The following is a 15,968-nucleotide window of genomic DNA, read 5'->3' as shown; positions in this document are numbered from 1 at the left end:
TAAGAGAGCAGCTTAATTGCCATATTATTTGTAATCATGACAATTGCAAGCAATGTTGATCAGCAGGATAATGTTCAAATAAATTGTAATAGAGTCATATCATAGAATATATGTCTTGAATGTTTGGGATCATTTATAAGGCTTTTTTGGTAGTACCAATTAGAATAAGCTTATAAAAGAAATAATGGCTTTGCATCTATACTGGTAAAAATTAATTTCGAGTAAGGTGGGGAAAGCAGGAGTGGAAATGGTGATGATTATAATATTAATGTAATCTTGTAGAGTGATAGATGGCTTTTATTTATGTATTTATTTATTTTGAGACGAGGTCTCACTTTGTCGCTCAGGCTGGAGTGCAGTGCCCCGATCTCAGCTCACCAGCAACCTCGATCTTTGGAGTTCACGCAGTCCTCCTGCCTCAGCCCCACAAGTAGCTGGGACTACAGGCATGCGCCACCATGCCCGACTAATTTTTGTGCGTTTTTTGTAGAAATGGAGTTTCACCACGTTGCCCAGGCTGTTCTCAAGTTCTTGAGCTCAAGTGATCCACCTGCCTGGGTCTCATAAAATGCTAGGATTACAGGTGTGAGCCATCAGGCCTGGCTGACAGATGGCTTTTAATTACACAATTGACTAGGTTTAACATATATGCTCTTCATATAGAAAAAACATCAATTTATGTAGATGCCTCGTATTCTCAGGAGGTGGAGTATAACTCCTCACTGTTTAAGTGTTGGCTGCACGTAGTGACTTCCTACCAAAAATTATAGTTTGAAATGGGAGAACATTTACATGGAGAAACTTTACAGTGGAGAAACTGAACAAACTGCCTCAGCCAAGTGGTCAAGTTTTATATTAACAGTTTAGTAAGTCATGTTGATAGTACCCTTAATATGATGTGAAGAAATGGTACTTTATGTATGTATGTTTGCTCTCCCGAACCCATAACCCCAGACTTACCATGAGAAAAACATCAGGTAAATCCCAATAGCAAGACATTATACAAAATCTCTGACCAGTACTCCTCACAACTCACAAGGTCATCAAAACAAGCAAAGTCTGAGAAATTATCACAGCCAAGAGAAGCCTAAGGAGACATGGTGACTGGCTGCCCTGTGGTATCCTGGTAATTTCTGGAATAGAAAAAGGGTATGAGATATAGATAAAAGATTTTGAACTCAGGTAGGCATGAATTATCTAAAGAACTAATAATCTCTATTCTACCTGCCATGAGAAAATTTGAAAATTAGTTCTTATATGGGATTTTGTAAAGTCACATAGAATTTACAATTAAAAATGACATAAATCATGATGAAAAAATATATACCCCAGAATAATAAGCAAATGAACTAGTGCTAATTATATGGCTTAATAGTTTATCTGATAATCTTGTGTGCAGGCTCCAAGTGATATCTTACTTTCTCTTCTTCTTCTTCTTCTTCTTCTTCTTCTTCTTCCTTCTTCCTTCTTCCTTCTTCTTTCCTCTTTCTTCTTCTTCTTTTTTTTTTTTGTGGGTCTTGCTATGTTCCCAGGCTAGCCTTGAATTCCTAGGCTCAAGCAATCCTCCCGCCTCACCCTCCTAAGTAGCTGGGACTACCAGCTCTGTCTTACAGTTTTGGCTGGTTTTACTTCACATCGCAGGTTTGTGTATTTTTAGTACATGTTGAAGTGGTTAAGAACACAATCTCTAGGTGACATTACCGAAAATGGCAGAGTGTGAGGGTTTATTTTAAGGGTTAGTTCCTCCACTGAAACAAGCGTAAGAGGGCAGAGTGACAGGATCAGCTCTTTTGGGATTCTAAAATCTGGTCTGACATTGACAGCAGCGAGGAGAATGAATAATGAAGAAGAGGGCAGCTGAACTTCAGAGTGCTGTGGCATTTAATCCACTGGATCACCATCCTCTTTCACCACTGTGGCAATGGCAGCAGCTGTGGAGACTATGGCCCACATTCCTGGTGTGACTTGCTTGTATTTAGTATGGACTTTGTTCTTAAAATACTGTGGTTGTGCATTTTGACCTGTCTGGTGGTTTCCTGAGTGACCAATGTAGAGGCTGAATTTTGTCCCATCCTTATCCCCCGCAAAAATTACATGTAATGCATGCCCAGAAAGATCCTGAGAGGTCCCTAGGCTTCTACCTTTGGGAGATCTGTGAGCACTAGACAAGCAGAAGGTGAAGGCTAAGGCAGAAGTGTAGGTGGCCAAGCTTAGCATGAGAGTAGTTCAGCTGAGAGCTAGACTATAAAAACTTGGGAGAGTACTATTTGTTTTTGTTTTAGGCATTTAAGGAAATCTTAAATCTGCCATTGACTGATCAGTAAGATAACCAAACACAGACTTTAATGACCATAAACAAAAGGAATAAAGTATTTGCAAAAATAGTTTGGAAAAGTTACTAAATGAAAGGCTGAACCCCTCAAAAATCAAAAGAAAATGCTAGAATTCTGGAATCTGATTTCTAGAATTACTGCATTATAATATTCAAAATATAAATTTCAATGGAAAGTTACAAAAAAGCATACAAAGTCTCAGGAAAGGATGGCATATTCACAGAAAAAAAAAAAATAAATTGATAGAAGCCACCCTTGAGGAAGTCCTGACATTGGACTTAGTAGACAAAGACGTTAATCATCTGTCTTAAATATGTTAAAATGCTGTGGGAAACGACAGACAAAGAACTAAAGGAAGTCAGGAAAGTGATGTATGAACAAGATAAGAGCATCAAAAGAGATAGAAATTATTAAAATGAACCAAATAGAAATACTGGAGCTTAACAGTACAATAATTGAAACAAAGCATTCACAAGAGGGATTCAGCAGCAAATTTTTTTTTTGTTGTTGTTGGTAAATAACTTCTCATACTTTATTGCATTAAAATCCACTGGTCTACCTTGCACTTTGAAAGGATCTTTTAACCAGGCAGGATATTATAACATCATATATTTGTTATTTGGAAAAATATTGATTTCTTGGGTTACATATTTTCCGAATGTTGACAGCTTTTATTGTACAACATCAAAACAAGGCAACCAATCACATTTGAAACATCATCACCTATCTTCTCGGAGAAGTCTTAAAGTGTTTGAAAGCTGCCAGGCTCCCCGTAGTAGATGCTACTGCCTACACATGTGCTAAGACACCAGTAGTATTATCCACCATTCTTTTCACATCAACAGTGCGAATACCAACACAATGAAAAAGGCAAATATGTTCACATCTTAGTGATGTTATTTAAATAGTTTTGACCTCAGGAGTTTCTCAAAAGGGTATCCAGTATTTCTATTTGGTCTGTGCACCACTCTTTAAAAAGTCCTGTTCTAATTAAAAACCTTTCTTGAACCCTAGATCAATATATTCAGTGGTCTACTAGGTATGCTATACGCACTGCCAACTCAAGAATCTTTTTTTTTTTTTTTTTTTTTTGAGATGGAGGCTCGCTCTGTCGCCCAGGCTGAAGTGCAGTGGCACAATCTCCGCTCACTGCAAGCTCCGCTTCCCGGGTTCACACCATTCTCCTGCGTCAGCCTCCTGAGTAGCTGGGACTACAGGTGCCCGCCACCACGCTCGGCTAATTTTTTGTATTTTTAGCAGAGACCGGGTTTCATTGTGGTAGCCAGGATGGTCTCCACCTCCTGACCTCGTGATCCGCCCGCCTCGGCCTCCCAAAGTGCTGGGATTACAGCCGTGAGCCACCGTGCCCGGCCCAAATCAAGAATCTTGACTGGATAATAGTTACATTTCTTCCCTTCCTCCAAGCTGCTTCTCTTTCGTATTTCATCTCAGACACCTTCATTTTCTAAGCCACTCAAGTCAGAAACCTATGAGTCACTCTTGAGTTTTATTTACCCTTGACGAATTACTCACCAAGTTCAGTCTCTTAAATACACTTTTCCCGCCCACCTTTGTTAAGGTTGGGTTCAAGGCTTCAGTATCTCCAACAACTGCCTGTAACTAGTCTTCCCCATCACTCCCTTGCCGAAATCTCCCTCTTTTTTTTTTTTTTTTTTTTTTTTAATTATTTAAGTTCTAGGGTACATGTGCATAATGTGCAGGTTTGTTACGTATGTATACTTGTGCCATTTGGTGTGCTACACCCATCAACTCGTCAGTACCCATCAACTCGTCATTTACATCAGGTATAACTCCCAATGCAATCCCTCCCCACTCCCCCTCCCCATAATAGGCCCTGGTGTGTGATGTTCCCCTTCCCGAGACCAAGTGATCTCATTATTCAGTTCCCACCTATGAGTGAGAACATGCGGTGTTTGGTTTTCTGTTCTTGCGATAGTTTGTTGAGAATGATGGTTTCCAGCTGCATCCATGTCCCTACAAAGGACACGAACTCATCCTTTTTTATGGCTGCATAGTATTTCATGGTGTATATGTGCCACATTTTCTTAATCCAGTCTGTCACAGATGGACATTTGGGTTGATTCCAAGTCTTTGCTATTGTGAATAGTGCCACAATGAACATACGTGTGCATGTGTCTTTATAGCAGCATGATTTATAATCCTTTGGGTATATACCCAGTAATGAGATGGCTGGGTCATATGGTACATCTAGTTCTAGATCCTTGAGGAATCGCCATACTGTTTTCCATAATGGTTGAACTAGTTTACAATCCCACCAACAGTGTAAAAGTGTTCCTATTTCTCCACATCCTCTCCAGCACCTGTTGTTTCCTGACTTTTTAATGATTGCCATTCTAACTGGTGTCAGATGGTATCTCATTGTGGTTTTGATTTGCATTTCTCTGATGGCGAGTGATGATGAGCATTTTTTCATGTGTCTGTTGGCTGTATGAATGTCTTCTTTTGAGAAATGTCTGTTCATATCCTTTGCCCACTTTTTGATGGGATTGTTTGTTTTTTTCTTGTAAATTTCTTTGAGTTCTTTGTAGGTTCTGGATATTAGCCCTTTGTCAGATGAGTAGACTGCAAAAATGTTCTCCCATTCTGTAGGTTGCCTGTTCACTCTGAAGGTAGTTTCTTTTGCTGTGCAGAAGCTCTTTAGTTTAATGAGATCCCATTTGTCAATTTTGGTTTTTGTTGCTGTTGCTTTTGGTGTTTTAGACATGAAGTCCTTGCCCATCAGCACCAAATTTGAACAGGTGGAAGAAAGAATCAGTGAACTTGAAGATGGGGCAATTGGAATTATAAAAGCAAAAAGAAAAAGGAATGAAGAAAAGTGAACAAAGCCAGAAGGACCTATGGGACACCATCTTTAATTCATAAGCTTTTTAGTATGGTTTATGCCAATGTGAACATTAAATCACTGATAGTCTATAAGTTTAGCAAGTAATGTTTGACAAGAACAAAGATTACCTGAAATCAGAGCTATCCATAAAACTTTTGGTGGTTTATAATTATAACAGTGTATCTTTTGAGTAAGATTCAGGCTCCAATTTTTTTTTTTTTTTTACTTTTTATTTAAAAATAATTTTTAGATCTGTTGAAAAGCTGCAAAAACAGTACAGAGTTCCAGTACACGCTTTATTCAACTTCACCTAATGTGAACATCTTACATAAATATCATATAATTATCAAAACCAGTATACTAGTATTTGTATAATACTAGTAACTACAGATCTTACTTGAACTTAACTAGTTTTCCCACTATTGTCTGTTTTCTCATCCAGTTTCCCTTGTTGTGTTTAGGTAAGTCTCTTGAACCTACTTAATTCTTTTACAGAGTACTTGTGCATTATTTTGTAGACTGTCTCAATTTGGGTCTATCTGATATATTGCCATTATTAGATTGAGATTATGCATTTTTAACAAGAATACCACATGTTCTTTTGCCAAGACTACCATGTTTTGCCTTTCTCAGTGCATCTGGTCAGGGTTACATGATGTTAGTATGTCTTACTATTGGTTATGTTAACCATGACCACTTGGTTAAATGGTGTCTGACTATTTTCTCCATTGTTAGTATTTTTCCCTGTACAAGGAGTAAATATTTGGAGAAGTTTCTTTAACACTGCAAATATTGGCTGGACGTGGTGGCTCATGCCTGTAATCCCAGCACTCTGGGAGGCCGAGGCGGGCGGATCACCAGGTCAGGAGATCAAGACCATCCTGGCTAACACAGTGAAACCCCGTCTCTACTAAAAAATACAAAAAATTAGCCGGGCATAGTGGCGGGTGCCTGTAGTCCCAGCTACTCCAGAGGCTGAGGCGGGAGAATGGCTCTCTTCCTGCCATCTTCCCCAAAATAGGTAAAATTTCTCTTTGACTTGATGCTGCATTAACTATACTTTTCAGTGAACTGGGGGAAAATAAATAAATAAAGTTCAAATATACACTCGTTCCACCAATGAATCATAAAGTGACTGCACTATGCCATTAGGTGGTGAGCATGAGTGAACAGAAACACAGTCATTGCCTTCATTCTAGCTTATATTCTAGTCTGAGGATACATATTAGAAACATACATTTGGCCGGGTGTGGTGGCTTACACCTGTAATCCCAGCACTTTGGGAGCCCAAGGTGGAAGGTGATAGGATGCCATAATGAGGTGAGAGAGGTATGCAGGGCCATGGAGATAGTGGAAGAACATAGGACATTACTCTTGGAACAATGGAAAGCCACTCACAGATTTTAAGAAGGGAAAAGATGTAATCTAATTTACATTGAAAGGGAAGAAAGTAGAAATTTTATGGGGAATGGGTTAAAGAGTTTTAACCTTTAATCTGAGTTTTGGGGTCAGTACCTGTGTATAAAATTCCTGAAGGACAATTAGAATGAAGTATAGTGAACAAATGAAATGTACTACAATTTGTAAAGTGAAATATATAATTACTTTAGACGAAGGGAGAAACTTACATTGTGTAGTTTTCTGCAGTTTGGTAGGGAAACAATTTGTAAGTTGTTGGGGAGATCCAGGTGAAAAATAGTGGACTTACCTGATGGCAGTGAATGTGGAGAAGTGAAAACATGAGTTCTTTTGAAAGCAAAACTCAACTGGACACTGAGAAATATTAAATATATAATGTTTATGTCATTCGTGTTTAGTAGTGAACACTGCGAGTCTGTAATCAAGAAAATATTATATTAATTTGATTAGGGAAGTTTTCAGATCCTCTTAAAAGTTTTTTTGAGGGGGAGGGGATTGAATTGCATGACAGTTTAAAAATGGTTTCATTGTCTCATAGCCATGATTTTTATAGGAACTAAGTAATTATATAGGACATTCATTTTTCTGTTCAGCTAGTTGCTATATATGTTTTTAAAAATATTGTGAATACTTACCTAAAGCGCTTTTAAAAATAATGCGTTAGCATTAATTTAACTGATTTAATTAATAATATTGGGAATTTAATAGGATCAGAGAAAATATGAATAATATAAGCTTCTATTGCATAATGCAATCGTTACAAGTAAATGTGTCTATGATGGTAGTTAAGTCTTTATAATTGTTTACTTGTTCATCTCCCCTAATTAGATTTTTACTGCTGCATATTAACTAACAGTATGAGCTGAGACCTCACTTCATGTCTCTGGCCTTCAGCTTGTTCTTTTGTGAAATCAAAGTTTGACTCAATTGCCTTTGTTTTCTAATATGCCATTTCTTCATATAGGCAGTAAACATTTACTAAGGAGCTATTAATGGGTCAGTCACAGGTGGAAGAATGTTGTGAATATAGAAGCAACTGGGAGTGTATCTAAAAGATCATATAATTTAGTATGTAAACTTGAAGAAGTAAATAATCACAGCAGTGAACTAGGAGCTGCTGTGGAAGTGTTTCTAAGGTAGATGATGAGAAGATGAGAAATGATCAGGTTTTTTTTTTTTGAAATGGAGTCTTGCTCTGTTGCCCAGGCTGGAGTGCAGTGGCATGATCTTTGTTCACTGTAAACTCCGCCTCCCAGATTCAAGCGATTTTCCTGCCACAACCTCCTGAGTAGCTGGGATGACAGGTGCCCGCCACCACGCCCAGCCAATTTTTGTATTTTTAGTAGAGATGGGGTTTCACCACATTGGTCAGGCTGGTCTCGAACTCCTGACCTTGTGATCTGCCCGCCTCGGCCTCCCAAAGTGCTGGGATTACAGGCGTGAGCCACTGTGCCCAACTGAGAAATGATCAGTTTTAATAGTGAAAGTATGGAAGGCTTTTTAGCTTTTGCCCCCTATTTGTTGCTCTTCCTTGTGTTCCAATTGGAAAGGATGAAGGGAGAGAATTCATTAGGTGGTTGGATTGGCAGAATTTAGTGACCATATGACTATTCTTATTTCATAATGGTAAGTTTATCTTTGTGAAGCAAAACTGAAGTGTTACCATTTACTGAGTGCCAAGTGTTGGGCTAGGTACTTGACATACATTTATTTTCATCCTCACTACCATTTTTATAGTTCTTTGGTATTATCTGCATTTTAAAAAGGTGAGAAATACGAAGTTTGGGTAATTTTAGTAACGTACCTAATGGCTTACACATGTAATACCAGCACTTTTTGAGAGGCCGAGGTGAGAGGATTGCTTCAACCCAGGAGTTCAAGACCAGCCTGGGTGACACCGTAAGACCCAGTCTCTACAAAAAGTAAAATAAAATTAGCCAGGTGTAGTGGCACACCCTGTGGTCCCAGCTACTTGGGAGGCTGAGGTGGAAGGATTGTCTGAGCCTCGGAAGTTGTACTGCTGCGCTGCAGCCTGGGTGGCAGAGTGAGACCACTGTCTCAAAAATAAATAAACAAAATAGACACCAAGTTGTCTTTTAAAATTTGGTAGACCATAACTTAATAAATGGCTGAATGGGGTTATTGTCAAAATCCTCATTATTTACAGAGTTTATTTGCATGATTTGGATCACCAATAAGAAGTCCCAATATTAATTACCAATTTGGCAGGAAAATGTATCTTCGTCTCTTCTATTGCTTTCTTCAGCATAATGTAAATCAACTATTTACAGTTTGATTTTAAAAATGGGAGTTGGGTTGCTTCACAATCTAGTTATTTTTAGTATTGCTAATATTTTATGTTTGTATGGTGTCGTTGTGGAGTCTGCTTATTTCCCACAATACTTCTGTAATGGAGTAGGGCTGATGGTGTCTTTTTTATGGATAAGGAAACAGTAACAGGGACTTTACTAGAATCCACTCTTATTACATAACAGAGCTAGATTTTTATGTTGACTATTATAACTTTAAGATGGTCAAAGTTCTCAAATAAAATGTTTTGTTACTTCAATAAACTTTGGAAAATTTATATTATCTTTTAACACATAAACTTTGATCCTTACCTTAGCAAAGCAGTGCAGTGGCAAATGGGGCAAGAAAGAACATGAGCCCAGGGAGTTATTTGTAAATGCAAATATATATTTGTCATTGATAAGTTAGCATTTATCAATGGATCTTGGTGGCAATAATTACTGTGGTGTTTGCCTAAATGCAAATATACATTTGCATTTACAAATACATCATAATGTACTTAACTTATAAGTACGTTAGGAAGAGTACTAAGATTTATTTCCATGATAAAGAGGAGGTATTTAAATCAAAGTGAACATCTGTAAATCTAAATGTGCCATATGTACTTTAGCTCTGGATAGAATTTAAGATCTAACTGAAAGGAATTAAGTACTTGAAAAATGACTTATTTTGAATAAATAAATGTGATACTTGGCCTTAGACTGGATCCTGTACTGCAGGACAGGAAAAAGGGATAATAGGTAAATATTATGGACAATTTTAGTCAATAAATTTGACAATGAAGATGAAATGGACAGGTGGACAAATTCCTTGAAAACTACAAAAGCTTACTTAAGAAGTAATATATAATCTGAATATCTATGTGTGTTTATATCTATATATATGAAAACATTGGATTTATGGTTAAAAACCTTGTCACAAAGAAAACCCCAAGCCAGTGGTTTCATTGGTGAATTTTGTTACTCAATAAAGGAAGAAATAATACAAATTTTACACAAACTCTTCCAAAAAGTACAAGAAGGAACAGCATTTCCCAACTCATTGTCTGATACCAAAACCACAGAAAAATATAAGAAAAGAAAATTACAGTCTCATATCTTTCATAAACTTTGCTGCAAAAAATGGTAAAATTTTAACTAAGACCAACAATATATAGAAAGGATAATACTTAATGACTAAGTGGGATTTATTCTGGGAATGTAAGATGCGTTTAACATTTGAAATTTGATTAATAGTAATTCACCACATTAACAGGCCAAAATAGAAAAATCAGATGATCATAATTATCTCAGTAGATGCAACAAAAAGCATTTGACAAAATCCAACATCCATTCATGATTTGAAGCTGTCAGCATATTAGGAGTAAAAGGAAACTTTCTCAGCCTAGTAGAGGGAATCTACAAAAACCTGGAAAACTGACAGCATTCATCGTAATATTGGAAACAAGGCAAGGATTTCTGCTGTAACCACTTCTATTCCACATCATACTGGAGGTTCTAGATAATACAAAAAGCATAAGATATAAATACATAAAGATTGACAAAGAAGAAGTACAATTGTCTTTATTCATAGATAACCTGATTATCTCCAGAAAGTTAAAAAGCATTTACACAAAAGCCACCATAACAGTTGATCAGTGTTGCAAGGTACAGGGTCATTATATAAAAATCAATGTTGATTTAAGAATTAACAAGGAGAAATTGAAATAAAAAATAACAGTACAAATAGTACCAAAAATATGAAATTTGTAAAGATAGGATTTAAAAATGATGTACAAGACCTATACATTTGAAACTACAGAACATTGCTGAGGGAAATTGAAGAAGACCTGAATAAATGGAGAGTTATACTGTATTCCTGGACAGAGAGACTAAATATTGTTATCAGTTCTTCCCCAGTTGGTCTATGGATTTAACTCCGTTCCAAACAGAATGTCATCATGCTTTTTTATAGATACTGACTTTGCTTCTGCAGCTTCCTTACCTCTCTCAGCCTTCATAGACTGAAGAGAGTTAGGGTCTTACTCTGAATTAGGCTTTGGCTTGAGGAAATGTTGTGGCTGGTTTGATCTTCTATCCAGACCACTCAAATTTTCTTCATATCAGCAATAAGACTGTTTCACTTTATTATCATTCATGTATTCACTGGAGTAACACTTTTAATTTTCTTCAAGAGCTTTTCCTTTGCATCTATAAACTGGGTAACTGTTTAAAACCAGAGGCCTAGCTTTCAGCCTCTCTTGGCTTTCAAAATGCCTTCTTCACTAAGCTTAATCATCTCTAACTTTTGAGTTAAAATGGGAGACACATGAGTATTCCTTTCACGTGAACACTTAAGAGGCCATTGTAGGGTTATTAAGTGTCCTAATTTCAATTTAGTTGTGTTTTGGAATAGCAAGGCCCAAGGAGAGGGAGAGGGATGGAGGATGGCCAGTTGGTGGAACAGTCAGAACATACACAACATTTATTAAGTTTGCTGTCTTATATGTAATTGTCTCAAAACAGTTACAATCATAACATCAAAGATCACTGATCACAGGTCAACATAACTGACAATACTAATGAAAATATTTGAAATAATTGCAAGAATTACAAAATATGACACAGAGACATGAAGTGAGCACATATTGTTGGAAAAATAGCACCAATATACTTGCTCAATGCTGGGTTGCCTCAAACTTGTCAATTTGCAAAAATAAATCTGCAAAGAGCAATCAAGTAAAGCACAATAAGATGTGATATGCCTGCATCTAGAATATATTAAGAACCATTATGATTCTGTAACAAGAAGACAGTCTAATTAAAAAATTAAATCCATACAAATGGTAGATCAGTAAGCCTATGGAAAGATACTCAATAACATTAGTCATTAAGGAAACTGTATTAAAATCACAACAAGCTACCAGTACACACCCACTTCAGATGAAGTTTAAAAGATTGACAATGCCAGGTATTGCTGAGGATTAGAGCCACTGAAACTCTCATATGTTGCTGGTGGGAATGTAAAGTTGTGCAACAATTTTGGAAAACAACTAGTTTGTCAGTTTCTGAAAAAGTTAAATATGGCTTTTTAACTTGCAGCCTGGGCAACAGAGCAAGACTTTGTCTCAAGGAAAACAAAAAGTTAAACATGTATTTACAACTTGACCTAGCCATTTTATTCCCAAGTGTTCACTGAAGAGAAATGAAAGCAGTGACTCATGCCTGTCTCCTCAACACTTTGGGAGGCCAAGGCAGGAGGATTGCTTGAGCCCAGGAGTTTCAAAAAAAAAAAAAAGAAGAAATGAAAGCACATGCCCACACATAAGCTGTTACATGATTCTTCATAGCAGCTTTATTTGAAATAGCCAAAAACTTTTAGAAACAACACAAGTGTCTGTTAACATGAGCATGAGTAAACAAATTGTGCTGTATCCATGCAATGGAATAATGCTCAATAATAAAAAGGAACAAACATGTATGATTCTAAAAGTATTTATGCTCAGTGGAAGAATTCAGATGGAAGAGAGTACATGATGCAGAAATAGATTTTTATAAAATTCAAAAATGTAAACAAATCTATAGTGGTAGAAAATACATTAGTGGGCTGGGCACGGTACACCTATAATTCCAGCACTTTGGGAGGCCAAGGTGGGCAGATCACTTGAAGTCAGGAGTTCCAAGACCAGCCTGGCCAACATGGCAAAATCCTATCTGTACTAAAAATACAAAAATTAGCTGAGCCTGGTGGTACATGCCTGTAGTCCCAGCTGCTCAGGTGGCTAAGGCATGAGAATTGCTTGAACCTGGGAGGCGGAGGTTGCAGTGAGCTGAGATCATGCCACTGCACTCCAGCCTGGTTAGCAAGGTGAGACCCTGTCTCAAAAACAAACAAACGAAAAAATTAGTGGTTGTCTAGGAAATGGGGTGATGTTGGATTACAAAGACTCATAAGAAAACTTTCAGGGTTAATGAGTTTGTTCCTTATGATAGTGATTATTACACTTTATGTACAGTTTTTTGGTCAATTTTGTCTCAGTAAAGCTATAAAAATGCCATAAAGAACATTATTGGATCACTGCATACAACCGGAATATGAATGGTAGATTAAATATTACATTGATGCTGAATTTACTGAATTGATACCTATAACATAGGTATATAAGAGAGTATCATTATTCCTACGAAGTAATTTCTAGGTATTTGAGGTATTTAGGAATAAAGAGTCCTGGTGTATATACCTTATCCTCAAATGGTTCAGAAACAATGGTATGTGATCAGATATATACAGAGAAAAAGGATACAGCACAGAGGCAAGGCTGGAATAGAGCAAAGCAGAGAAGGAGTGGGAACAAAAGAACAAATAGGGAAAATGTTAACATTAGGTGAATCTGCTAAGGGGTATGCAGGTGTTTGTACCATTCTCGTAACTTTAAGTTTGAAATTATTTTCAAATAAAAGATATTAAAAATGTGTAATAAAGAAAGCATGGTTACTTACAGTGATTCCATAGTTGAGACATAAAATGTAATAACCAGAAAGAAAAGTTGGTAGATTGAACTTAATCAGATTTTTCTTTTTTTTGAGACGGAGTTTCGCTCTTGTTGTCCAGGCTGGAGTGCAATGGTGCAATCTTGGCTCACCACAACCTCTGCCTCCCGGGTTCAAGCAATTCTCCTGCCTCAGACTCCCAAGTGGTTGAGATTACAGGCATGTGCCACCACGCCCGGCTAATTTTGTATTTTTAGTGGAGATGGGGTTTTTCCATTTTTGGTCAGGCTGGTCTTAAACTCCTGACCTCAGGTGATCCACCCACCTTGGCCTCCCAGAGCACTGGGATTACAAGTGTGAACCACTGCACCTGGCTGAACTTAATCAGAATTTAAAAGTACTGTTTTTTTATAGACACCGTTAAAAAAATGAGAAGGGATAATAAGATGAGATTAAAAGATGTCGATTAAACGTGAAAAGTTGCTCATCATCATTGATCAGGGAAATGTAAATTTCACAATACATTATCTACAATAACTTATCACTACACTTCTAGTGTGTGTGTATGTGTGTGTGTGTATATATATATAGAGAGAGAGAGTGTGTGTGTGTTACGGAGACATATAACTTTGTTTTTTTTTTTTGAGACGGAGTTTTACTCTGTTGCCCAGGCTGGAGTGCAGTGGTGCCATCTTGGCTCACTGCAACCTCTGCCTCCCAGGTTCAAGCGATTCTCCTGCCTCAGCCTCCCGAGTAGCTGAGACCACAGGTGTGCACCACCATACCTGGCTAATATTTGTATTTTTAGTAGAGATAGGGTTTCACCACATTGGCTAGACTGGTTTTGAACTCCTGACCTCAAGAGATCCACCCACCTCGGCCTCCCAAAGTGCTGGGATTACAGGCATGAGCCACCACGCCTGGCCAACTTTGAATACGCACACACACACACACACACCTATATCTGTATATATAGATATATGTATAGATAGATATATCTGTATATGTGTGTGTATATATATACAGAATATATCTCTATCTATCTATCTATCTATCTATCTATCTATCTATCGAGTGCTCCTGCTCTCTGTCAATAACAAGGCATATGGGAGAGAATAAGGTGTCAATCTGTGTTCTTAAGGAGCTTACATTCTAGTGGAAGAGATACACTAAATATTTATTTTATTTTATTTTTTACTTTAAGTTCTGAGATTCATGTGCAGAATGTGCAGGTTTGTTACATAGGTATACATGTGCCATGTTGGTTTACTGCACCTATCAACCTGTCATCTAGGTTTCAAGCCCCGCATGCATTAGGTATTTGCCCTAATGCTGTTCCTTCTTTTGTCCCCCACCCCCCCCGAGAGGCCCTGGTGTTTGTTGTTCCCTTCTCTGTGTCCATGTGTTCTCATTGTTTAACTTTCACGAGTAAGAACACGTGGTATTTGGTTTTGTGTTCCTGGGTTAGTTTGCTGAGAATGATGGCTTCTTGTTTCATCTATGTCCCTGCAAATGACATGATCTCATTCTTTTTTATGGCTGCATAATATTCCATGGTGTATATGTGCCACATTTTCTTTATCCAGTCTATCATTAATGGGTGTTTGGGTTGGTTCAAGTCTTTGCTGTTGTAAATAGTGCTGCAATAAACATACGTGTGCATGTGTCTTTATATAGAATGATTTATAATCCTTTGGGCATATACCCAGTAATGGGATTGCTAGGTCAAATGGTATTTCTGGTTCTAGATCCTTGAGGAATTGCCACACTGTCTGCCACAATGGTTGAACTAATTTACACTCCCACCAACAGTGTAAAAGTGTTCCTATTTTTCCACAGCCTTGCCACTAAATAAATATTACCAATAGCTACAGAATGTATGATTGTTTGGATCAAAGAAGATTGAGGAGGGGCCTACTTCGGAGTGATCAGAGGAAACTTTAGTTGATGACATTTGAGAAGGTGTGTGAAAGACGAGAAGAAGCCTGCTGCAGGGTAGAGCCAACCAGAGCCCAATAATAGTTTGCCTGCAACCAATACGTTTCGTTTCCCTGGCTGCTAGACTTTCAGTGCTAAATGCGAGAAGGTCCTGCGCAAACTCAGAGTAGCCCAGCTCCTCCACTTGTGCTCTCCATTCCATCCCCTCTTGCTATCCTGAGAATTTAACTCCAGCTTTCTACTGCATCATTCATATCCTTCTATATTCTAAATTATTCCTCGGCGCACACATCTTCTAGTCTCTAATAGCTTAGGAAAACCCTTTACTGACCCTACATCAATTTTTATTTTTCTTCTTTTCTTCAAAGTTAGTATTCTCCCAAAGAGTTGCGCTCATTCCACTCTCACTCCCTCACCTCCCATTTACTTTTCAAACAACCACTTTAATGGGACTCAGCTCACACGACTGTTTAAACTTCTCAGTAAAGTTAGCAAGAACTCCAAGCTCCCAGATTACTCATTACTGTCCTTACTCCAGCCTTTAAGCGGATCTGACAGTTAACCACACCCTTCACACTTGAATCACTGTTCTTTTAACTTCAAGGGCCCCTCTTCTGGCTTTCCTTCTACTTC

The 15,968-nt window shown here is 37.7% G+C and overlaps 1 protein-coding gene across 8 annotated transcripts in view; it reads left to right on the top strand.

The window, feature by feature from the left end:
* PIGN (phosphatidylinositol glycan anchor biosynthesis class N) overlaps positions 1-15,968 on the top strand; it is a 139,704-nt gene that overhangs the window by 6,482 nt on the left and 117,254 nt on the right. For 2 of the 8 annotated variants that reach the window (XM_033239015.1, XM_033239026.1), the window contains exon 2: positions 15,237-15,359. The exons of the other annotated variants lie outside the window; for them this stretch is intronic. The gene's annotated coding sequence lies outside the window, so the exon portion shown is untranslated. The remainder of the gene's footprint in view (positions 1-15,236; positions 15,360-15,968) is intronic. 8 annotated transcript variants of the gene reach the window in all.

This window comes from Trachypithecus francoisi, unplaced genomic scaffold, assembly GCF_009764315.1.
Source record: "Trachypithecus francoisi isolate TF-2019V2 unplaced genomic scaffold, Tfra_2.0 Contig01474, whole genome shotgun sequence".
NCBI lineage: Eukaryota > Metazoa > Chordata > Mammalia > Primates > Cercopithecidae > Trachypithecus > Trachypithecus francoisi.
The sequence above is the reverse complement of the archived record's forward strand: the minus strand, read 5'-3'. Positions and strand labels throughout refer to the sequence as shown.